The sequence below is a fragment of the Saccopteryx bilineata genome, chromosome X (assembly GCF_036850765.1).
Source record: "Saccopteryx bilineata isolate mSacBil1 chromosome X, mSacBil1_pri_phased_curated, whole genome shotgun sequence".
Classification (NCBI taxonomy): domain Eukaryota; kingdom Metazoa; phylum Chordata; class Mammalia; order Chiroptera; family Emballonuridae; genus Saccopteryx; species Saccopteryx bilineata.
The window spans coordinates 61,461,842-61,487,822 of record NC_089502.1 but is presented as its reverse complement, the minus strand read 5'-3'; the positions used below and the strand labels follow the sequence as shown (position 1 = coordinate 61,487,822).

Here is a 25,981-nt window from a genome sequence, read left to right as displayed (position 1 = left end):
GGTCCCAGTTGATACATTGTATTATGGATCTTGATTAAAGATGCCTTAGATCCAGAACATGAGGCACATAAATTTTCAAAAGCAACTGATCCTCCAAACGAAGAGACTCCATTGATTAAAAATAGAAGGCAGTCTCAAGATAGTGCAGATTATGGAATGGCCTCTAAAATTGAGTAAACATCAGGATGATAATGAAGACCCTTTATTGCCATCTGATGAGGCTGAATTAGAAGATGAGGCAGCCGAATATAATAGGGACAATGAGACTTGGGGTTCAAAAACAATATTGCCCATATTATATCCCCCCAAGACTGACAAAAAGGGTCAAAATAAGGTTATTAGAATGACTTTGCCTCTACCAGTACAATCACCAGATGTTAATAAAAAGGAAAAGTCATCAGGGTTAACATGGTTGCAGAAGGCAATTCAAGCTTCTTGCAACCAAGGGGAAACTGATTTCGCATTATGTTTCCCTGTGGATGCAGCTGGTGAATTTGATGATGAGGGGGTTCCTACATGGGAGCCACTTCCTTATAAATTATTGAAAGAATTAAAAACGGCTTGCAGTAAATATGGACCCACCTCTCCTTATACTATGTCCTTCGTGGAAACAGTTTCTCATAATTGGATGACTCCTTATGATTGGGAACAGGTCGCTAAAGCCTGTTTATATGGAGAAAATTACCTCCTTTGGAATGCAGAACACGAGAAGCAAGCCTTTTGAGGGGGTTGAATTGGAGGGATTTCGGCTGCCAGTTGTAGCAGCTATTAGAATTTAAGAATGATTAGAAGACTGAGATGAGTTTTAAAGTTGTGTTATTATCTGATTTTCTTTAGTAAATAGAAGAACTTAAGAGTTTGGGAAAATTACAGCTTTTTCTGTTCTTCTCTTTCTCTAAATTCATAAAATTTCTTTCCTGTTCTATGCCTGAAAAGAGGGCGAAGGGAACGCCTGTTTGGATATGGCTAAACAGAATCTCATAAACGGCTGTTCTCGAAACTTTTCGAGAGAGAGAGTTCTGTTTGGTTTCTATCCTTTATGTTCCTATCAAAATAACCCTGCGTAAAGATCAAGCAGGCCACGTAGTAATCTCTAAAATCCCAGGTTTCTCTCTAATCTGTCTGATTTGTCTACTTTGTCTGATTCTTGTTTGTGTTTGGTCTTTGTTTATTGTTGTCTAAATGTGATTTTTTAAGTTCTTCCATACAAAAATTGGATATGCTGGCTCTAATATTATAAAAATATCATCCCTACAAATTTATAATTTTAATTAAAACAAGTAAAGTGTGCTCATTTAAATTTAAATAGAATGGAATGTGAATCCTAAAGACTTCCTAATTTTGACTAAACTGCTTCAAGCTTCAGGATGCTTGCTGCAGCTGCAGAGCTTGAAGCAGAGTAGATTTACCTAACAAAGGTGTAGATTTTTTTAATATAGGGAAATAATAAGAGCCACACTAGAATTTTCCAACTTTAATGTGCTCTTTAAATTGCGTGTTAATTAATGGAATAGAAATGTTTTTTTATGAGTATAGGAGAGTCATATCCTGGAACTCCTTCAAATCTTCTTTATCATGCTTCTTACTTTAAAAAATTTCTTTTAAATGCTGATATACAGGATTATTCAACAGCTGAGAAACTCTGGAATCCTACAGGAGATGCTGAACCTGTTTCTCCTGCAAACTTTTACCCTCTTTTATTTGATCCAGCTGATAATGCTGTTTTGTCTTCCAAATAGCTCCAAATATATGGAAAAGGCTTATATAGGTCAGGGGTAGTCAACCTTTTTATTTATTTTATTTATTTTATTTTTTTGTATTTTTCTGAAGCTGGAAACGGGGAGAGACAGTCAGACAGACACCCGCATGCGCCCGACCGGGATCCACCCGGCACGCCCACCAGGGGCGACGCTCTGCCCACCAGGGGGCAATGCTCTGCCCCTCCGGGGCGTCGCTCTGCCTAGACCAGAGCCACTCTAGTGCCTGGGGCAGAGGCCAAGGAGCCATCCCCAGCACCCGGGCCATCTTTGCTCCAATGGAGCCTTGGCTGCGGGAGGGGAAGAGAGAGACAGAGAGGAAGGAGGGGGGGTGGAGAAGCAAATGGGCGCTTCTCCTATGTGCCCTGGCCGGGAATCGAACCCGGGTCCCTCGCACGCCAGGCTGACGCTCTACCGCTGAGCCAACCGGCCAGGGCCAAGTCAACCTTTTTATATCTACTGCCCACTTTTGTATCTCTATTAGTAGTAAAATTTTCTAACTGCCCACCTGTTCCACAGTAATGGTGATTTATAAAGTAGGGAAGTAACTTTATAAAATTTATAAAGCAGAGTTACAGCAAGGTAAAGCATATAATAATAATTACTTACCAAGTACTTTATGTTGGATTTCGCTAAGTTTGGCAGAATAAGTCTTTATAAAACAACTTATTATAGTTAAATCTATCTTTTTATTTATACTTTGGTTGCTCCGCTACTGCCCACCATGAAAGCTGGAATGCCCACTAGTGGGCAGTAGGGACCAGATTGACTACCACTGATATAGGTGAATAGAAATCCTCAAACCCCTCAGTAAAATCTTCTGAGCATGGTTTTTAAGGTTTATAATAATCAAGAGAAACAGAAAAGGCAGACAGAACCCAACAGAGATCAGGCAAAATACCAGCTCTTGGTACATGCCCTTAAAGACTCCAATGCCCCAAAGGGGCTTCATAGGACTCCATCAGGGCCCTGCTTCAAGAGTGAAAAGAAAGGTCATTTGAGCTAAAGCCTGCCTTTAAAAGGTTTTGTGATACCTTTAACATTTCACATGTTACTGGCATCCCTTACAATCCACAGAGACAAGGTGTCATAGAAAGGACCCATCAGTCCCTGAAAATGCAGATTCAAAAACTACAGGAGGGCCCTGGCCGGTTAGCTCAGTGGCAGAGCGTCGGCCTGGCGTGCAGGAGTCCTGGGTTCGATTCCCAGTCAGGGCACACAGGAGAAGCGCCCATCTGCTTCTCCACCCCTCCCCCTCTCCTTCCTCTCTGTCTCTCTCTTCCCCTTCTGCAGCTAAGGCTCCATTGGAGCAAAGATGGCCTGGGCGCTGGGAATGGCTCTGTGGCCTCTGCCTCAGGCGCTAGAATGGCTCTGATTGCGGCAGAGCGATGCCCCAGATGGGCAGAGCATCGCCCCCTGGTGGGAATGCCGGGTGGATTCTGGTCGGGCGCATGCGGGAGTCTGTCTGACTACCTCCCTGTTTCCAACTTCAGAAAAATACAAAAAAAAAAAAAAAACTACAGGAGGGTGAGTTAAAATATAATTCCCCACATCAGCTCTTGAATCATGCTTTGTTTGTTTTTAATAATCTTAATTTAGACAGTCAAGGCCATACTCGCATGTTAAGACATTAGAATCCAGATCTGGAAAAGCCTAAACCAATGGCAAAGTGGAAGGATTTATTAACAAGTCAGTGGAAAGAGCCAGATGTAGTTCTAGCCCAGGGGAGAGGGTATGCTTGTATATTTCCACAGGATGCTGACTCTCCTCTCTGAATCCTGAATTGGCTAATCTGCCATGTCTCGCCAGAGGCCTCTGCTACTGCCACTTTCCCCTCCTTATCTCCATCCTCCTCCTTTTTCATAAAGTCAGAGGAGACTCCTGTGCCATCTTCATCACTGGTGACTCTCCAGCAAAGGCCATTAAGGAACTCTCCATATGATCCTGTTACCCAAGCAATGCAACGATTGTCACTACAGGAAGCTAGACAACCTCACTATTGTGGTCAAAGGCTGGCTCACTCTACTCGAACCATCAACCCACCAACTTGGGGCCAGTTGAAGGCACTATCTGAGAGGGCTGATTTAGTTTGTGACCAAGAAAATATACATCGTAACCCTACTACTATGTTTGCTGCTATGCTAGCTGTAATTTCAATTCAGGTACTTACTGTTGGGGCTATTGGACAAAACAAATCTTATTGGGCTTATATTCCAAATCCACCATTAGTTAAGCCTGTTACTTGGGGAGGAGATGATATACCTGTATTTAATAATCATACTAAATTCTTGAGAGGATCATCTAGTTCTTGTATTATGCATAAAACTAATTCAAATTTCTCATTCCATAGAAAAACAGATAATGTACCTATATGTTTTATGTTTATTAATACTCTCAAGATTTCTGGGTGTTTTCCTACTACACTTAAGACTATTTTGACTGACTCTCCTAAAAGTAATAAACCTGGACACATAACAAGAGACTTATGGTTTCTCACAATTTTAATTCCTGGAGGCACTGACCCCCATGAGTATAATCCTGTTACCTTGCCCCTAAGGGATTTCACCCATGTAAACTTTATCCTAGAAGAAGGGTAGCTCAAGAGTCTTACTGGTGGTCTTTAGAGAATAGACTTGATTTCCCCCCATGGCAAAAATGTGCATATCCCAATTACATAAATTATAAAGCATATGCTGTTAATTTCACTGTACAAGATTGGTCTAGTCCTTATTTTGCTCATGATTATAGAATACTAGTGCAGGAAATGAAATATGTATATAATCGGACAAATGAATATGACCTTTTAAATAAATATATCACATGCTGGCAAACTACCGGTTGGGTATCTGCACAGCTGACTTATCAGAATGGATCAACCACCAGATATCAAACAAAGCTTTGGCAGCTAATTGCAGCTGCCGCACCTGCGCGTATGGTTAGGCCTCACCCTTATCCTGTTCAAATATTTTTGTTCATGGTTGTGTACAGGCTCCTTATGTGCTCTTGATTGCTACAATGGACAGTAATCTTTCTGTTATCACTTATGTCTATGTCTAGCACTTCCTGCTCTCACTGTGTTTTAACAAACTGTCTATCTTATGATACCAAAGCACAAGCCATGTCTATTTTACAGCAGCCGCCTTATGTGATGTTACCTGTTAGTCTGTCTCAGCCTTGGTATGATGACCCAGGGTTGCATGCATTACAGGCTGCTTCTGAAGTGCTTGTTCACCATAGAGAAAGGCGATTTATTACAGAATTAATTTTAGGAATTACTGCTCTTATTGCTATTATAGGATCTGTAGCTGCTTCTACCACCACTTTAGCTCAATCAGTTCACACTACAAATCATGTAGATAGCTTATCTCATAATATATCTCTTGCTTTAGCAGTACAGGAGACTATAGATAGAAAGTTAGAAATGAAAGTGAATGCTTTAGAGGAGGCTTTTAGTCACATAAGAAATGAGCTGTTAGCTATGAAGGTTAGGATGACTCTTAGATGCCATGTAGGGTTTAAATGGATATGTGTAACTCCTCTAGAATACAATCAGTCTATCATAGCATGGAATAATATACAGAATCATTTATTAGGTATATGGAATAATAGTGATATTAGTTTAGATTTGAAAGAATTACATCAGCAGATAAAAAATTTAGGACACTTGGGCTCTTTAGTCTCTGCCTCAGAAGTAGCCGATCAATTTGTTGAAAATATTAAAAGTATGTTTTCTATGCATGGCCTGACCTCTTTAGCTAACAATATAGGCATAATAATAGCTGTGGTAATTATCACTCTTCTTGTCCTTCCAGTCATCTTCCGACTCTGGGAAACAATGGTACAAATACAAAAGCTTCATTTAAAAAATAGAAAAGGGGGAGATGTTGGAAGCCCATCAACAGCTGCTGGTTGACATTGTCACAGCAAAGATCAACAGCTGCTGGTTGACACAGTCACAGCAAGGAAAAGGCACGATACTTCCCCCTTTAAAGTTTGGAATTAATTTGGTTTTTTATCCCCCCTTTTCTGGGTGCTATCATTTATGGCACAGGAATAATAGCACCGACTTTCCCTGCAGATTTGTAGTAATTTCTCTGGAAATGAGACAGAGGTTGTGAGTTCCACAGAAAAGCCTATAAACCCCCTTGCCTGGGCCCATAGACATAGGAGGCTGGCTATGATATCCCCCGAAAAGGGCTAAGTCTGTGGGAAAATTCCCTCCTATAAATCATATTAGGAAAAAATAGACTGTGACTTATGAATAAGTAGGAAACAGTAACTATACCCAAAAGCACCTTTCAGCTTTCACCTAATCCATTACTTTAGCTCCCTAGCCTTTTCATATAATAGAATAGAAAAACTTTCCTTTCCTCTTGCATACCTGACCTGCAGGTAGTGGAACACTCTGAGAAAAATAAAGTGAGAACTTAACTAGTATATGAATATAGTAGACAAATAAAATTTGACTAGACAATAGGACATTAAGTAAGGTAGAGTTATTGATCAATACTGACCTTTTAGAAGCTTGCACAAAAACTGTTGTTGCTGTTTTCAAGTTATTGTATAACTGTCCTTAGAATGACTTACCATCTGATTTGTAGCTTATAGAAATGTACTAACCATTGCCTAGAAATATGTAACCATAGTGAAACAAAAATAATTATTAATCAATGTATTCTGTATACCATGTGATTGTAACTTAGTGTGTGTGTATAAAAATAAAGCTATACTAGCCATTGGCGGAGATGCCTGGCAGTTAATGCTAAAGAATTCGGCTCTCTCACTCGTTTCGTGCTGACCCTGTCTCTTCTTGTCGGACCCCTGGATTCCCCCCAGGGCTGGACCCCAGTAGGACCCAATATATTTTTTATGCACCACCGGCCTCAACCAACCAACCTTAATCTGCTTCTGCATTAATGCCTGTGCACAGGGCAGGGCCATGTGTGCCTAGCCTGTGTAAGGCTATGGGTGCTTGCCATCAAGGTGGCTTACACAAGGACCGGCGGGGTCGTGCATCAAGAACCGGGTGTCGTGGACTGGTGTCGTGGACCGGGTTCAAGAACCGGCCTCAGTTAGCGCAGGCCAGCAAAACTGGCAGAGGCCAGTGGAGCTTACTAACGGGGACTGGCCCCTGGGCCCTTATATTCACAGGGGCATCCTTTGGGTTATGTGCTGTTTTTACAGCAACCCTGCTCCAGCACTACCGAGCTGTTTCATAGACATGCTTTATTACCATGAAACTGTTCACACTAAATAAGTTTCTTTCTTTCACTGTACCCTAACAAGGTATTCTTCTTGGTGTTTGATTGACGCCAACGACTGTCGGTTGAAAATAAAGGCATAATCTCTCAATAAGTCATTAAATATATTCATTTGGTGGGGGCAAGTGTTGGAAAAACAGTTGTGTTAGATTGGTTTGCTTGCATTTTGCATGATTAATGCAGAGGTGGATTTAATAGGGGGCTTGCACCCTGGATCACAACTTCTGAAGGGCCCTGCAAAACACCAGCTTTACACTTTTTTCTAATGACAGGGGACCCAATACAGTGGCACCTTGAGAGATGAGTTTAATTCATTCTGTAACCGAGCTTAAGTCAGTCAACTCGTATATCAAACAAATTTCTCCCATTTAAAATAATTGAAATAGATTTAATCCGTTTCAGCCCTGTGAAACATCCCCAAACCATCCTAAATTATGAAAAAATACATGTTTTTAATTAAGAAACACACATATAAACTTTACCAATGCATAACAAAATATGTGAAATAAAAGAAAAAAGTATTATTTAGTACTGTATTCTTACCTTGGAGACAGACGAGTACAGCTAATGGAGGTGAATGGCGGAGGAGGAGGGAGCGAGGAAGGGATGCAGGCACTGTAGACACAGAAACTAAAACTGCACTTTCTTAACACTAAATGTAAACTAAAACTGCATTTTCTTTAAACAAAACTAAAACTGCACTTTCTTTACTTAAAATGAAACCACAAAAACTTAATTGTACAAAAATGCACTTTCTTAACTTTAAACTTAAGGTAAGCTTAACATTACGTATTTTTCATTTAATCATCACCTGTTTTTGCCTTTTGGGCTGCACTTTCGGCACGTTCACTTGCAAGACATACAAATAAAAATCTATTCAAAGAGGTTTGCTTTTGCCTGCCTTTTAAAATGTTATAGAAATGTGACAAACAAGTGTCATTGAAAGTGCTGAAGCACGACCAGTTGAAACTTTCTCTGGGTGTTTCTTTTCAATGAAACTTGAAAGCTTCTCCCACATTGCCAGCATGTCTTTAATTTCACTTGTAGAAATCACTTCCTCCGACTCTACCTCCTCCTCACTGCTAATCTCTTGCAGAAGCTCCATATGTTGCATCATCTGTAGCTCCTTCAACTCCTCAGTTGAGAGTTCCTCCTCATGTTCTTCGACGACCTCGTTTACGTCACCCTCATCTACCTCCAGTCCCATCACTTTCCAAGGGACACAATCTCCTCCAACGCTTTTACCTTGGTCTTGGTCTCTGGTTCAAATACTTCAAAGTCCCTGTCTGCAACAACATCAGGCCATAACTTTTTCCATGCCGAGTTCAAGGTTCTTGTAACCTCTTGCCATGCCAAGTCAATAATGCATAAACACATCACGATGTTGTAATGATCTTTCCAAAACTCTTGAAAGGTTAGAATTGTATTCTCAGTCACCTCAAAGCAGCAGCAGAACAAGTGCTTTGTGTAAAGCTTTTAAAAGTTGGAAATGACCTGGTGATCCATAGGTTGCAAGATTGAAGTTGTGTTGGGTGGGAGATAGAGGACTTTCACAAATTTGAACTCATCGAGAATGTCATCTTCAAGACCAGGTGGGTGGGCTGAAGCATTATCAAGGATTAGTAATGCTTTCCTCGGGAGTTTATTTTCTTGAAGATATTTCTTCACTGCAGGACCAAAGACAAGATTTACCTATTCAATAAAAAACTGCTGCGTAACCCATGCCCTAGCATTGGCATGCCACATAACCTGCAGTTTTTCTTTAACAATCTTGTGAATCTTAAAGGCTCAAGGATTTTTGGAACGATACACTAGAAGTGGCTTTAATTTACAGTCACCACTAGCATTTGCACACAATGCAAGGGTCAGACAGTCCTTCCTGGATTTATGACCTGGCAGCTTCTTCTCCTCTGCGGTGATGAAAGTCCTCCAGGGCATTTTTTTTTCCAAAACAGTCCTGTTTTGTCTCAGTTGAACACTTGTTGGGGGATGTAGCCTTCCTTTGCGATAAGCGCAGCAAAATGTACAATGGACTCCTCAGCTGCCTTAACATCAGTACTCACAGCTTCACCATGCCTCACCACCGAGTGGATGCCAGATCTCTTCTTGAAATTTTCAAACCAGCTATGACTTGCCTTAAAAGTATCTTCTGCTGCCTCTTTTGAGGTTGATGGTTCTTTCTTCTTCAAGTCGCCGTAAATAATACGTGCCTTTTTGCATATTATAGTCTCTGTCACTGTATCTCCTGCCAGCTCTTTCTCTTTCACCCACACCAGCAGAAGCTTCTCCATTTCTTCATGGATATTTGTCCTTAATTGGGACAGAATTGTAGTTCCTTTCTCTGGATTTGTGCTTTTGATGGCATCCTTTTGTTTAAGGATGGTACAAATTGTAGATGTACTGTGGTCATACAGCCTTGCCAATGCAGTCACTCATACACCACGCTCATGTTTTTCTATTTTTTTTTTTTTGCTTTACTTCCTTCAACATCATTCTCTTCTTCTCACCACTGTCCTTTACACTCACTTTCTTCGGCCCCATGATAGCACACAAATAAGTTAGTAAAAGATGAAATGCTGTAGTTCTGGAATTCCATATACCGTATTTTTCACTCCATAAGACACACTTTTTTCCCCAAAAGTGGAGAGGGAAATGCCCATGTGTCTTATGGAGTGAAGGTTCATTTGTTTTTAGCTGCTGTGGGTTCCCGGACAACTAGAAGAATATTTGAACATTACAGTCTCTTCTCATTTGTTAATAACAGTGCTGATGGTTGTTAACACTGCTGTTGAGTTTACATTGTTGAAATATTATTGTGGTTATGGTATATTTTATTAAATATTTTAACAGAATTTGGTTCAGAATATTTTTTTTTCTTATTTTCCTCCTTAAAACCCTAGGTGCATCTTATGGTCAGGTGCATCCTATGGATCTAAAAATACGGTAATTTCTGTGGCATAACTGGTGAATTTTGAAAGCTGGATGATGAACTTAAAAATGCACTTTTGATTAGAAATGGATGATGTGGCATTAAACATAAGTAATCATGGGAACCATTAAAGGTTGATGGCCAAAAAAATTTTGACCAAGGGGCACTATTAAAATAAAATTTACATATTTTCCCTCATATGAATTTCTTATTTTCCTTTATTTATTTATTTATTCATTTTAGAGAGGAGAGGGAGAGACAGAGGGAGAGAGAGAGGAGAGACAGAGAGAGAGAAGGGGGGAGGAGTTGGAAGCATCAACTCCCATATGTGCCTTGACCAGGCAAGCCCAGGGTTTCGAACCGGCGATCTCAGCACTTCCAGGTTGACGCTTTATCCCACTGCGCCACCACAGGTCAGGCTGAATTTCTTCTTATTCCTGGAAAGAAAATAAAAATATGTTGTTCCTCTGTGTAATTCTATTCATCCTAATGTTTAAATACTTTAAAATTTTAAATGAATGTTACTTCACCATTCTTCAGTTGCTCTTACCAAACCTTCATTTCACCATTGCTATTGATAAGTTAGGAAAGTCATATCTCCTCTTTAGTCTATATGTGTGTTAAGCAAGTAAATATAGTAGTCTTTCCTACACTGTATTGACAGTCTTGGACACAAGTAATTTACCACACAATACCTATAAATATTGTGATTTATTTGACTAATAGCAAAAAGGATATTTGGAAACAACAAACATTTTTCGCATCAGTAGAAAGTTTTAATTAATACTGTTTTCTTGTGAAATAGAGAATTTTATTTAATTTACATTGGGAAAATCAAAAGCAACCAATTGAAATGCCCTCTATAATCTGAATTTCTTTTTGGAGGGAGAATATGATCAATACAGTCTGATAAATAGCACATTTAAAAAAATAAGCTATAATATACAAATAATATTTGTAAATAAATAAAAATAATAAGGAACTAATTACCAGAAGTCACAACAAAAGGAATGTGTTTGAATATGCCCATAAAAGGTTTTTCAGACACATTTGGGTCTTATGGTTGAGTCATGAGGGAAACAGGATAGGGGAGGGGAAAAAACACTAAGTCATTTGGAGACCAGCTTTAGCCCAATCCCACAAGGAGTGCTGGAGTAGGATTTACAGACAGAATTGGTTTACCTCGAGGCAAGGTGACTGACATTATGTACTCTCAGCATTCAGTCATTTACTGCAGGTTACAGTGCTGTGTGGGGAGTGGGGATGTTGAGTACTGAAGCTCTTATTCTGAAGAGTGCAATTCTCCAGTGAAGGGAGCAGCTGTAATTAGCAACCAGTGCCCACAGCTGCTGAGGGGTAGGTCTATCTGCCTTGTAAAGGGAGCCTAGACTGGTGCAGTGTGTGCACACTACAATATGCAAGCACTGTCAAGGGCATCAAGACCCCAGATCAGCACTTAATAAACATATAACTGAAACATACCATAGAAAGCACTGCAGCCTGACCAGGTGGTGGTGCAGTGGATAGAGCGTCGGACTGGGATGCGGAAGGACCCAGGTTCGAGACCCCGAGGTGGCCAGCTTGAGCGCGGGCTCATATGGCTTGAGCAAAGAGCTCACCAGCTTGGACCCAAGGTCGCTGGCTCCAGCAGGGGGTTACTCGGTCTGCTGAAGGCCCGCGGTCAAGGCACATGTGAGAAAGCAATCAATGAACAACTAAGAAGTCGCAACACGCAACGAGAAACTGATGATTGATGCTTCTCATCTCTCTCCGTTCCTGTCTGTCTGTCCCTGTCTATCTCTGCCTCTGTAAAAAAAATAAATAAAAAAAAAAAAGAAAGCACTGCAGAACTTGAACACTCAAACTACATGTGATATGTTTGCTAAAACTATATTATGAAAACTACTAGGAATATTGGGAAAACAGTTTCCTTTCTAACATTGGGTTTCAGAATATCCTCTCCCCTCCCCTTACCTACTTTCTTTGCTAAGCATTAGCAACTGGTGGTGGCTTCCATGATTTTGTTCCATCAGTGAAAGAACCTGGTTGGTTAGGAAAACTGAAGACAGATGAAGTCTCTGGAATGGGGATATCAGGTTTAGAGTGAAAGGAGCTGGAAAGGCAGGGTCTCTTGTTTCTGTCTGAGATCTGCACCCAAACCTCCCCCCACCCCCTTTGTTTATTTCTACTGGTCCTAAATGCACCCCTGTCTGCTTTTCTTCCCCTGTCAACACTTTTGCTTTGCACAGGTTTTTTGTCTTTCCTGGCCTCTGGAACTGGTCTTCTCACAACTTTACCACTACGTTGATATTTTCTAATAGTTTGACAGCTAGAAATACAGGGAAATGAATTAGAAAAGCTTCTTATGTTTATCTTTCTCCTTTTTCTTTTTTTAGCTTTTCTACTTTAAGTAAGACTAAACCCAGATATACGTGCTATTGTTGAGTGTTGGGGGGAAAAGACACAATTTTGATTCTTGTGGAGTTCAAGCCCAGAGTTGTGCAAGGTAATGGACTCAGAAGTGCCAAGGAGGAGTGAAGAAGGTTAGGGAGCTACAAAAGTGGCACAGGAATGGGGACAAAGCAGTGCTTGGTTTACGATCAGCAAACTGGGGTGTATATCTCCTCCTCTTCCCCAGTTCTTTCACCATCACCAGCCTTTCACCTGAAAACACCACTGGGGACTGCCTGAGGATAAGTGAGGAAGTAGCAGTAGGAGATTGTGCAGCAAGAATAACAAGACCTTCTTGACCAGGTAGGTGGTGGTGCAGTGGATAGACATAGAGCATCTGACTGGGATGCAGAGGACCCAGGTTCGAAACCCCAAGGTCACAGGTTTGAGTGTGGGCTCACCAGCTGGAGCACAAGGTCGCTGGCTTGAGCAAGGGGTCACTCGCTCTGCTGTACCCCCACCCAAGGGTAAGGCACATTTGAGAAAGCAATCAAGGAACAACTAAGGTGCTCCATGAAGAATGGATGCTTCTCATCTCTCTCCCTTCCTGTCTGTCCCTATCTGTCCCTCTCTCTGTCTCTCTCACTGTCTCTGTCACACACACACAAACACACACACACACGAATAATAAGACCCTGGGTACTAGAGTCTCTGAGGAAAAAAAGGAGATATTTTGGTTTTAATATGTGAAAGAGGAGATATCCCTGTGCTCTTAGGATGTGGTAGAAATATCTGGTTCTATGAACTGCTAATGTGGTAATTACTAACACTTTGGCTAAAGTCAGAATAATATATTAAAGGGTCTCTTGTGATGTCCTAAAACAAGCAAAATCTGTGATACTATACAAGCTTTGCAGAATGGTGGAGTGAGAGAAGTATCCTACACCTCTGTCACTGGTGGCCTTAGGCAGTGTAGGCTGTAATGGGGCCTGTGTGGCACAGTGGGGCACAATAAAGGAGTTGGTTCTTCTGATTGCTATGTTAGTCATCTCCACTGCTGCCAGCCTTCAAGGTAGAGACCCTTGCTTTATTGTCTTTGGCCCTTCTGGCTGGAAAGAGAGCCTAGATTTCCTGCATGGACAATGAGGCAACTCAGGGGGGAAAAAAGAAGAATAGAAAATAATTAATCGATGGCTGTTTTCTCAGTGATATTTGAGAATGGCCAGGACACAGGACACATGTGAGTTTAAGTCTTGGCTCTATTTGTTACTCGCTCTGTGGTCATGGGCAAGTTATTGAGGTATCTGTTGTCTCAGTGATCTGAATTTTATTAACTGCTTTAGAAAAACAAAAAGGAGAGGAAAGGAGGTATGGATAATACTTGTAATCACCACCAATAATTGTGAGGATTAAACAACAACAAAAATGGGTTTAGAGCACTTAACATAGTACCAGGTCCATAGGTGCTCAAATGTTAACCATTATCACTTATTATTTATTATTCTAGAAGGTCTTAGCGGAGAAGACAGCTCCATCAAGATAAAGAATTATAATTTTTCCAACTCAATTTATTCTTATTATCCTGACAGCTGGCATCATTAATACTTCAACGAAACCGCTTCAAATTAGCCACACATCTAAGGTAGTTACATGTACAAAAGCTATAGAAAGTAAAACCATTTAAAAAGCAACAGATACCATAATTTTTTTTCAGATACCACAATTTTTACTTGACTATAACGTTTGTATTCAGAAATTATTGTACAATTAAAAACTAAGATAAAAACTGTACTCCAAATACTCTGAGTGATTTAAATATTAGAAAACAAAAGCAGTCTTCCACTGTCACATGTGTAGTATCTCTGCTGGGATGAGAGAGAAACACCACGATACTTGGAATTTTTCTACTTTTCTCTGATTGGCTGTTATATGTGCTGTAGTGCCCTGAGGAAAGTAGGTCTGGTAAAGGTCCAGGAAACAAGGCTTCAAACTTTTCAGGGTATACACAGTCTTTTGTACCAAGGATTCAGGCCAACTTTTTCCTGTGACTGTGTAGAGTGCTAAATGAAAGGCCACTTGGCAATAACTGATGGCAATACTTAAAAGATGGGTCAGCTTCTGTCAAACTTAACTCTCCAAAACACTACAGTTCACAGGCTGCTGGTACAAAGAGTACTGGGTAAGACACTGATTTACTGTTGTTGCAGTGAAGTTAAATGAAGGACTTTAAGAACAAGGTGCTGCATTCTTAGAACTTGTTTCTTTGTATAGAACATTTGTAATGTACACAAACTGCAGCTCTGGGGGATAAATTTCTTCAAACTTTGAGGCCAATGGCATAGGAGCAGTGCCCACAAACTGAAGTTTTCTCTCAACACAGGCATAGATGAAAATGAACCTATCAATGTAGTTCAACAGCCAAGTGCCAGGTCTCATTCTGTAGTTTATATTCTTCTCTTACTTCAACTAACCAGTCCACAAGGATAGTCCTCCTACTGTTGCTGATGTCTGGCTTTTTCTTCATGTAACCCACTTTAGGCTTACATTTAATTTCCATTTCCCTAATTGACATGTCCATAGTGTGTGGTTACTCAAAACTACCAACCACGGGACAGTCAAGAGGTCCTGGGTTGTTTTTTTGTTTTGTTTTGTTTTTTTTGCTTAAGTAAAGTAAAGCTGAATTAAACTCCAGGACATCTTCATATTCTGTTTTTGTTGTTGTTTTTTAGATTCACCTGGCCTCTTATTTGAAATTTATTTTTAAAGTTGAATTATTGGGGTGACACTGGTTAACAAAATTATGCATGTTTCAGGTGCCCAATTCTACAACACGTCTCTGTACACCCTATTGTGTGTTCACTCCCCAAGTCCAGTCTTTGTCCATCACTATTTATCCCCCCATACTGTACTTTCCTACACCACCACCACCACCACTCATGTTGTTGTCTGTGTCCATGAGTTTTTTTCTCTATTTTGTCCTTCTTTACTCAATCCCTCCACCGCTCACTCCCGCACAAACAGTCTCTTCTTCTGCTTTGTCCACATGAACAGATTTATTGTTTGCTTTCCAGGGAGGAACCATAATGACATGTTTATCACTTACAGGAAGATCCTTAAGAGCTACAACCTATCGAGTTTTGGGCCTTGGTAGCAACGCTGAATCCTGCTGGCTCCCAGTCTCTGGTATGGCCAGCCTAGGCCAGGTCTGAGGATGCTGAGCATGCGAAGCTTTCTTTAGGTAGATGTTGTAGTCCTCTTGGGGTGCCATCTGCTGCAATGTCAGTAGTGCTGAGCCCAACTTGCGGGTCTCAGAGGTAATTAGCATCACTGCTCCAGAGGAAACCGCTGGGTCAGTCAAGCAGTGTGCACTTGGCCCCGCTGACTGCAGTACAGAGAAATGCCTGCTGTGGCCTAGGCCAGCTGGCCCACTCGAGATGGCTGGGAACCCAGGAGGCTGTGAAAGGTCCCGGCTGTGGAGGGCCAGAAACACCAAGCTAGGAGCCCTAATTATAATTTCTGTTTCAATAGACGGTTGAACTGTGCCAGGCAATGTCCTAGGTGCTGCTCTCATGGAAACTTTTAAAAGCACGCTGCATTTCACAAAGTGGCCACAGACTGAGAGGCCATCCTCTTAGACCAGGGGTCTCAAACTCAACTCAGCATGTGGGCCGCAGAGCAAGATCACAGCCCTTTGGCGGGCCGCACTAGGTCTACAAAAGGCAACTGTTATGCAACACTTTTCTCACGGCAGTTGAAAACAAAAAAAAATCAGTACAACAAGCACCATTGTACATGCAGTTTACTCAGTGTCACAAAACGACCAGAAACTGTAGTTCGCATCACAACTGCTGTTAACTAAGCTAATATCTAGCTAGGATGCTAGAGAAATGAAAAATACAAGTAGGCCCCTAGGCTTACTTAATTTTATCCAAAATATTTTGAACTTCGTGGATTAGTCTGCGGGCCACACAAAATTGTTCAGTGGGCCGCATGTGGCCCGCGGGCTGCGAGTTTGAGACCCCTGTCTTAGACCGTGCATCTGTTGGCAGAGCTGATACTTATAACAGAGTTCCTGCAATGTATTTTCACCAGTAGGACTGAGATTTTTGCAGTCCAGTGGAAACTGTGCACCTATATCATCATTTCCCTTTATACAGATCCATCAGAGCAGCTCTATAACAACTAATCAGAATGTGCAAAGCCAACCGGTGCTATTTGGGCCAATCAGACTGTGCAGATTTGGATTCTTAATTTGCATAAAATGGCCTGGTCAGGAACCAAGTCCCAACTTCTTCCATAAAAGGTGGTGTAATGCTGGTGGTCAAGGCCAGGCCAGTTCACCTTGAATTTGAGTAGAAGAACTATGAGCAGGAAAGCATTAGGCCAGGGGTCCCCAAACTTTTTACACAGGGGGCCAGTTCACTGTCCTTCAGACCATTGGAGGGCCAGACTATAAAAAAAACTATGAACAGATCCCTATGCACACTGCACATATCTTATTTTAAAGTAAAAAAAAAAAAAAACAGGAACAAATACAATATTTAAAGTAAAGAACAAGTAAATTTAAATCAATAAACTGACCAGTATTTCTTTTTTACTGTTTTTTTCCTTTTTTTCTTTTTTTTAATTTTTATTTTATTTATTCATTTTAGAGAGGAGGGAGAGAGACAGAGAGAGAGAGAGAGAGAGAGGAGAGAGAGACAGGGGGGAGGAGCTGGAAGCATCAACTCCCATATGTGCCTTGACTAAGCAAGCCCAGGGTTTCGAACCAGTGACCTCAGCATTTCCAGCTGACCAGTATTTCAATGGGAACTACGGGCCTGCTTTTGGCTAATGAGATGGTCAATGTCCAGTTCCATATTTGTCACTGCTAGATGTAACAAGTGATGAGACGTGCTTCTGGAGCCGTGAGGCGTGCATCCCACGTCACTGGAAGTAGTACTGTATGTGAGCGATGCCATGCTTTGCGTCTCTCACTGACCACCAATGAAAGAGGTACCCCTTCCGGAAGTGCGGCGGGGGCTGGATAAATGGCCTCAGGGGGCCGCATGTGGCCCGCGGGCCGTAGTTTGGGGGACCCCTGCATTAGGCTATCCCTGTTTAATGGAGGCTCACAGACATGGGTGAGCGAATAAGCAAAGGAAAACCACCCCTCATGGTGGAGACAGAGGGAATCCCGGAACCGCACTGCACAGTGGCAGGAGAGCGATCTGAGAGAATCACCACGGAAGGAAAGCACCCAGAGCTTTTCATAGAGACGCACATGTGGCTTTTTGCTACGTGCTCATGCACTATTCCTGCAAAGTGCTTGCAGCCAGGAAACCAGCAAGCAAGCCTAACCACAGATTTTTTTTCCTCACAGGTGGACACCCCTTTTTCTCTTCAAAGTGCACTTTTGGTTTCTACCAGATTCTTTGTTTTTCCAGTTTGTAAACTGTTCATTTGAATAAAGTTTATTTTTCCCACATACCCCTGATATGGGATTTTGGTGAAAACAGTTACTGCTATTATACCTGTTCTAAAGATGAGGGAGCCAAGCCTGACCAGGCGGTGGCACAGTGGATAGAGCATCGGACTGGGATGCGGAAGGACCCAGGTTCGAGACCCCGAGCTCGCTAGCTTGAGCGCGGGCTCATCTGGCTTGAGCAAAAAAATATTGATAAAAGCGCACCAGCTTGAACCCAAGGTCACTGGCTCCAGCAAGGGGTTACTCGGTTTGCTGAAGGCCCGCGGTCAAGGCACATATGAGAAAGCAATCAATGAACAACTAAGGAGTCCCAACAAAAAACTGATGTTTGATGCTTCTCATCTCTCTCCATTCCTGTCTATCCCTCTCTCTGTCTCTCTCTCTGTCCCTGTTAAAAAGAAGAAAAAAAAAAAGATGAGGGAGCCAAGGAATAGCATGCTTAAATTACTTGCCTAGATTCCACTGTTTGTATAGTGGTAGAAATTCAAACCCAGAAAGCCAGGTTTACAAAGTCTGTGTTCTTAATCAGTGAGGTATGTAGTTCAATAATCAGACAAGAACCAAAGGGAGATGAGTGTTACCGGACTACAACTGGTCCGGGGTTCAAAACAGGCATCTTTAACCAAGATTGCCAGCAACTCGAAAAGACTGGAAGCATATCCTAGCCCAAAGCCTGCCTTACAATGTCAGATGTGAGGGCTGATTATATACTTTTTTCAGGTGAGGTTAGTACAGTGGCGGGGGTGGGGGTGGGGAACATGCAGTTGATCATAAAGCAGGATAGCTGGTTCCCGGCATTGTAAGAGTCATCAAGCAGGATGGCCAGTTCTTGGAATCGTAATTTCTTCTTTGTGGCATTCCGATCTAATCACCGTCTTTATTGCTTCTTGGGCGCAGGTCATCTCCTCAGGGGGCATGGGAATGTCCAGCTTCAGTAGTTCTCCTGCATTCCTGGGTGGGGGTGCTAAAGACAATCTAGGAAATAGGTCACATATGGTGCACTAGCAATCATATATATGTATATGTGTGTATATCTATATAATATACTATATATGTACACACACATATATAGTATACTATATTGATACCCTATCAGGAGAAATGGAGGGTAGAAGGAGTCCAGGTTCAAGGTGAACAATCAGAAACTGCAAATTTAGAGTTTGATTTGGAAGCTTAAAGGCATCATTATGAACTCTTCATGTTAATTTGCTTAACAAGTTAAGCTCCTATTTAAAAATAATTGGTCTCTTTACAAGCCTATTGAGAAAAAGGTTTAATAGATGGCTATAGCTAAGACATGCATGGTTTTTTGAGTCTTTTAACAGATAAGTGGCCAGGATTTTTGAACCATGCAATCTGCGAACAAGGTCGATGAGCCTCTGAACATAGCCCTGAAGGCGTTAATGCGGCTGGGTTGTGGGAGGGGTTGGAGAGTCATCACGAAGAGAATTGTGGGAGTTCCGTTGCACCTCACTCCCGTGTACGCCTGGGAAATATCCGGTGCGCGTCTCTATTGTGACCGACTCCAAGTAGGAGCACCGGCAGGGTGGGGTCTGGCCACAGCTGTGTCCCGAGGCAGCAAAGCAGGGGCCGTCGCCACCCCTGGGAGAGCAGAGGAGACAGAGCTTTGTAGCACTCCTTGTGGGCTGAACGCGTAAGCCTGTCTTTCTCCCAGCCTCGCAGGGAGAGCGGGGCGGATATTAGAGTGGGTGAGGAGTACTGGGACTTGAGAGACTGACGACCCAGCGGTGAGCGTTGATGACGTTGTGACGGAAGGAGGAGCGTAACTGTGTTGTGGAGGTGTTGTCTTTGAGATGTGTGAATTTTTCTAGTTGTTTGGAGTTGAGGAACACGGCGAACAGATGAATGAAGGGTAAAATTAGGGGGGCATAAATATGTTGTCGGCTGGGCACCACCGTGTATAAATTGTACTTAGACAGGATGATTTTATTGGGCCCTTGGTTTAAGATTCTACTTTGATGGATTGATTCCCTTTAACAAATAACCAAGTACCTGCTCTGTGCTGGGTACTGCAGTAGAGGCCTAGATGAGAAAAGAAATTAGACAACCACTATCCTCAACATTTACAGCCTGTTAGCTACTGTGCATTTGGAGGTAGGCAATCACAGTACAGGAAGATAGAGATAATACATCAAGTGTTTTTGAAAAACCTACTAGAGGCCACCAAACTCACCTGAATATGCAATCTGGAATGGTCTTTGATGGAGTGATCAGACATGTATATTGAGAATAAAATAAGCAGGCCAAAAACTATGTGCAATTTTCTCTAAGGCACGTTCCCTCCCTGCTTGGCTCAGGTACAGTTACCTGGAGACCTGCATAGCACTTAAGACCCAAACTAGTTTATTCCCGGTGAGGGTATTGTTCCACTAAAGTGGCACCGTCAAGACCCCTGCTAAAGAGTCAGACTTATCCAAGAGCAAGGCCTCCTCTTGCACATGGAGTCTGCATGCTCTACAGAGCAGGATGCAAGGGTTCTTTGACCTGTACATCGGAAACGTTTCTGTGCCACTATTTGGTTTTCCAGAAAACTCAGCTCACAGCAGGGAACTGTGTATCCACCTGGAATACTAAGCAATATTTTCAAACTTCTGATCATCAAACCTGATGCTTAGTGTACCAGGGAAACAACAGTGTAGCAAACAATTTAAGTCGTTGGTTCTCAAACTTTCCTGTGCATCAGAATCAGCTGGAGGGCTTGTTTAAAAACATATTACTTGGTGTTGCCTGACCAGGCAGTGGCATTGTGGATAGAGAGTTGGCCTGAGATGCTGAGGACCCAGGTTCAAAATCTTAAGGTTGCTGGCTTGAGGCGGCTCATCTGGCTTGAGCGCGGGCTCACCAGCTTGAGCACAGGGTCACTGGCTTGAGCCCAAGGTCACTGGCTCTGCTGAAGCTTCCCACCCCCATCAAAGCACATATGAGGAAGCAATCAATGAACAACTAAGGTGCCGCAAGGAAGAATTGATGCTTCTCATCTCTCTTCCTGTTTGTCTCTCTGTCTCTCTCTCTCTCTCTCTCGCTAATAATAATAATAGTAAAAACATATTGCTGGGCCTTGACCACAAAGTTTCTGATTCAGCACTTGTATGTGTGCACACACATATGTGTGCACATGCACACGTGCTAGGCCCCCAGATTTACATTTCTAACAGATTCCCGGGAGATGCTGATACACTGGTTCTGGGACCATATTTGGAGTACTGGTCTAAACAGAACTGACATTAGTAACCTAGAAAGGACATCTCTAAGGAAGACTAGGCAAACTCCTAAAGGTTAGACATGCCTGAATCAAGCCACAGGTTATATGAAATAAAATGGCATTGTTTTTGTTGTTTGTATGTTTTGAATGGATGAGCAAAGGTGAATCTTCCTGGCCTGCAATAAGCAAGGTTTGCTTCTGTTTTTTCTTCACTCATAAGTGTCAGACTTCTTTCTACCATAAATTATTTTTAAAAATTAGCTATTTTCTTTTCAGATATCTTGCTGAATTATATACAAGTAGCTAATTGTCTGTAGTGGAACTCACATCCTCACTTGTGTCATTATCCCCCCCCAAAGGTGTTCCTCATTTCTGTAATAAATTTTTTTTGAAGTTAAAAAGAAATGAAAAACAGGAAAATCTAGCTGACATGGAATGAAGAGGTGATGTTTAGGGTTTGTTTGTTTGTTTTTTCACCCTCAGTCAAACCCTTCTTTCTCAGAAGAAATAATTAGTTCACTCTAGAGCATTGAGGGAAACAGAAATATTATTGTGTCTGGGTTTAATTTGAAACTTTTCTTTAGGGATTAGCCTAAACAATCTTTTAAAAGGTGGCAGTCCACAGTTCTGCCTACCCTCCAAAGCCTCCCATGAGTTCAGAAAAGACCAGGAGACATTTTCATAAATGTCACTAATCATTCTAGACCCCTGTCATTGTTGGATTCCAAATCTACCCCCAGGCCAGTTACAAAATAAAACCTAAAAACCAAACATGGAGATATACATAAAACATATACAAAAGTCCAAACAAACTCATCTGGGTCTATTATGAACCTTTTCAGGGGCCAGGAAGATGCTCGGATGGCCAATAACCTAGATGTTTCAGAAATCTAAAGATCGATTACATCCACATTCCAAGGGAGTCAGCAGGACACTCGTGGGGAGGAAATTGTTTTCCTTGACCCTCTTAGAGTTCCAGACTTGGGTCTGAAGATTAAAATGACAAAGACAGATTAACAGGAGAGAAAAAGATATATATTTAATGTTTTATGTGACACAGGAGCCTTCATAAGGAAATAAAGACTCAAACAAACCTGAATACTTTATACTAGGTTTGATGAAGAGTGGACAGACAGTAGTAATGGAAGGAATAGGAGAGGTTAAAAAGTATGAGGCAAGTGTAGTAAACTGGAGGAAGATGAACAAGGCCTGTTTGTTAGGATTCTTCTAGTTGTCCCTTTGTCTACAGAGAGAAAGATGCTCCTTTCTTCTGGGTATAGGGAGGGCACCTCCCACATAACTGTTTCATGACCTGTTTCAAGAGAGAATGGGGGCAGGCAGTGGACATGACCTTCCTGCTTCTACTGTTTTCTCAGATTCCATCATCTTAAGATACTCAGTATGTCATGGTTTAATACTTTAGGATAGCCTGTGCTAAACCCCCTCAGCACACACGTGCCGCTTGAGTATTAATCAGATTGTGACAGTTGGTGAGCCTCTCACTTCTACTTGTGCCCCAGTTCACCCCCTCCAAACCAGTACTCATCTCTATTTAATAGGCATCTAGTCTTGCAGGATAATTTTCTATGAAATGTGAAGAGATAAAAGGGGGAAAAAAACCTGTGTTTGAACTATGCATCACTGTGTCTTAAGTGATTTCTAAGTAAGAATGATTTAATTTTCTTGCTTGAACACTCAATATTTCACAGACGCTGAGAGTGCACAGATGAAAGCTAAAGAAGAGTTTTGGGCCATATATGTCAGAACAGCAAACACGTGATCACTCCAGAATTCAAATTCAGACAGGATTGTTTGAATTCACATTTCCTCCTTGCGACAGCTGATCCCCTAAACAACTTTACATTAGTGTGTGTCTCTAACTGAAGTAGAGTGGTGTTACAGGTCTGGCGCCTCTAACCACGAGGCTATGAGAGGTCATTGTTTTATTTGAAACAGTTTTTCTGAAATTGAGAGTTCTTAAATCAATGAATGAAAACTGTAAAGGAGAGGGAAAGAGTAATTATCATAATGTCACTTTTTTTTTTCTTTGCAAAATAAGATTAGAGAAAAATGAAGAACTCACTAGGAGGAAGAGGCAGAATCTGTATTCTAGAATCTGATATCTGCAGCTGAGGAGCCAGATGCCAGGTGCATGCTTATTGCTTTTCCCACAATGGAGGTTTAAGTTCCTGTATGTAAGCAACCAGGTTACCCCTTGGTCCTATGACTGTGTTGTGGACAGGGCAGCTATTGCCACTGTTATCATGGTAACCTGTCTGCACTTGACAAGGTAGTGAGGAAACCTGGAAGATCTAATCTTGTTTTTGTGTGTATGTGTGTAACAATAGGGACATTTTAATGGCTTCTGGAAGTCTAAGGAATTCTTATAGCTGTCTTTCAAAACTGCATTATAAAAGAGCCAAACAAAGTCTGACTGAAAGCTGGAGTTCAGGAGATTGGAATTAACCTTGGCAGAAATAAGTTCTCTAATTTCAAGGTCTTTAGAGGTTGTCAGTGCCCTATAACCAAAGACCACCAGGCATTTGCCTGTGGTTGAATAAATAAGGTTGATTAGTCAATTCATGTAGGGAGAAGGCACACCATGGGGAAATTGGGGACACATCTCAGAGGTGTTAGAAAGGATTTATTATGGAATTGGGACTTGTATTAGATGTATTGTGGGGGAGGGTTTAAAGAAGCAAGTTTTTGCTCTGGATTGGATTCTGTTAGGAAGTAATAATATATTTATTTATATTGAAATATGTACATATGGGTTAATTCTGTGATTGGGTACAATGAATCTTATTTAGAAAGAGGGTAAACTAGGAGGTTAGTTGGCAAAGTAGCAGCAGTCTTTATTAGCCAGGATAGGATGCTTGGTTATTTTTGTGGTTTGGTCAAAGTTTATGTTTTGTCTATTTTCAGACATGATTGTGCAGTGGTCTTGCTTTTGTCTTGATCACTGTGGTCACATAATGGCTTTGTGTGATGTTGATGATCTGCAAAAGTGTTCATGTTCACTAGGAGAACATCAAGGCCTGTGAGAGAGAGTCCAGCTCCCATATGTCAGTGGCTGCTTTTTCCTTAGAGTGATCAGTACTGGGTCCAGCAGCCTGTAAGAGGCCAAATTCCCTTTCTCCCAGAAGCCATATATAGCATAAAAATAACTCTGATGTGCTGAATAGGAAAGGTTGTGGATTGCATGTGGATGATAGCATATGGTTACCTTCTAACAGAATTTAGGAGCCTCAGTAAAAATAGTAGTCTCCTGAGGTTGTTTTCCCTTTTAAAAATAAGAACAGAATATCCTTAGGCCAAGAAAAGTAGATGGAAGCATATAGCAGATTGTATTTTTCAAAGATGGCCACAAGAGTATCTTTCATCTTATACTCTCTTCTATAATGTGGCATTACCTCCTTTCCATTGAAGAGTATGGTTGATGTCCCCTCTGCTTTGAATCTGGACAGACTTCTGTTTTTCTAACCAATAGGACAGGGATAAATGAGACTCTGACTTCGGAGGCTAGACCATGAAAGGCAGTGCAGCTGCTGCCTTAATTGCAGAGATGTTGACCTTTCAAGTCCCGAGCTACCGAGTAACAAGTCCGACTACCCTGAGGCTGCCATTCTTTGAGAAATTCCAGGCCCCTAGAAGGCCACCTATAAATCCGCTGGGTTCTAGCTAATGAAATGTAGTAAAGAAAGGCTCTTAGCATAAGTAACTTTTAGCAGAACCTACTTTCTCTAAAACAAAGATACTTTCAGAAGAACTTGCATTGTTTTCTAAGACTCCCTTCCCCTGGCCTTGAGGCTGATTTCCAGGCTGTAGCTTTGGGAAAGTTCTGCAAGGTTGCAGATATTCCCAGAGTGTTTCTCCCTGAATCAATCTTATAGATAAACATTGTAAAAGAGCTTGTTTCACAGCTTTGTTTTACTGCAATGCTCCCCCTCCTCCCTCTTCCCTAATCAGTGTGTAATTTTTTGGGTTTTTTTTTGTAATTTTGTCTTTAAAAGCTGACTTCCAACTGTGTTTTGAACCACATAATTTGAATGACTTAGGTCTCTGTGAGGTCACTGGCTTTGAATAAAGACTCCTTTAAATTTGAACTTTGGTGTGGAGAATATCTGTATACTCTCGCTGGTTTCGATACAACACTAATAGCCAACATCAACCAGGAGACTCATGAATGAAAATACCTCTATCAGGCATCCCCAAACTATGGCAGGCCGCATGCAGCCCCCTGAGGACATTTATCCACCCCCCCTCCCGCCACACTTCCGGAAGGGGCACCTCTTTCATTGGTGGTCAGTGAGAGGAGCACTGTATGTGGCGGCCCTCCAACGATCTGAAGGACAGTGAACTGACCCCCTGTGTAAAAAGCTTGGGGACCCCTGCTAGATGATCAAAGCCCCAGCTGTTGAGTCTTCCAAGCTGAGGCCTCAGATACTGTGGAGCAGATAGACAAAAGTCTTCCCTGCTGTACCTTTCTGAGTTCCTGAAGCACAGAATCTGAGAGCAAAGTAAAATGATTGTTTTGTGCTGAATTTTCGACTGGTTTATCACAAAGCTATACTAACTCAAACAGAGGTAGGAAATTAGGTTAATGCAGAAGGAATAAAGTAGAAGGAACAAGGATTGCAAGTACCATATTTCCCCATGTATAAGATGCACCTTTTTTTTTTCGAAAAATTTGGGGCCTAAAAACTGGGTGCGTCTTGTACAGTGGTTGTAGACTTTTTTACTTGCATTTAAGAAGTGTGGCATTTCAAATGCCATAGATGGAACTGAGGACGAGGCAATATATGAAGACAGTGATTCGTCATCAGACACAGATGAGGACAAGCTAATGGATGGGAGTTTTGACACTGATGAGTTGTATGAATTTTATGATGAATAAAACTTGAGTTCAATAACTATGTAATACATTTTTTTTTCAAATTTCAGGACTCAAAA

The 25,981-nt window shown here is 41.6% G+C and overlaps 1 long non-coding RNA gene and 1 pseudogene across 1 annotated transcript in view; one reads left to right on the top strand and one right to left on the bottom strand.

Moving 5' to 3' along the window:
* Positions 1 to 14,149: 14,149 nt before the first annotated feature.
* LOC136317683 (cyclin-A2 pseudogene) lies at positions 14,150 to 18,421 on the bottom strand (annotated as a pseudogene).
* Positions 18,422 to 19,321: 900 nt separating this feature from the next.
* LOC136317186 (uncharacterized) overlaps positions 19,322 to 25,981 on the top strand; it is a 45,435-nt gene continuing 38,775 nt past the window's right edge. The window contains exon 1 of the long non-coding RNA XR_010727846.1: positions 19,322 to 19,459. This is a non-coding gene — a long non-coding RNA (uncharacterized lncRNA). The remainder of the gene's footprint in view (positions 19,460 to 25,981) is intronic.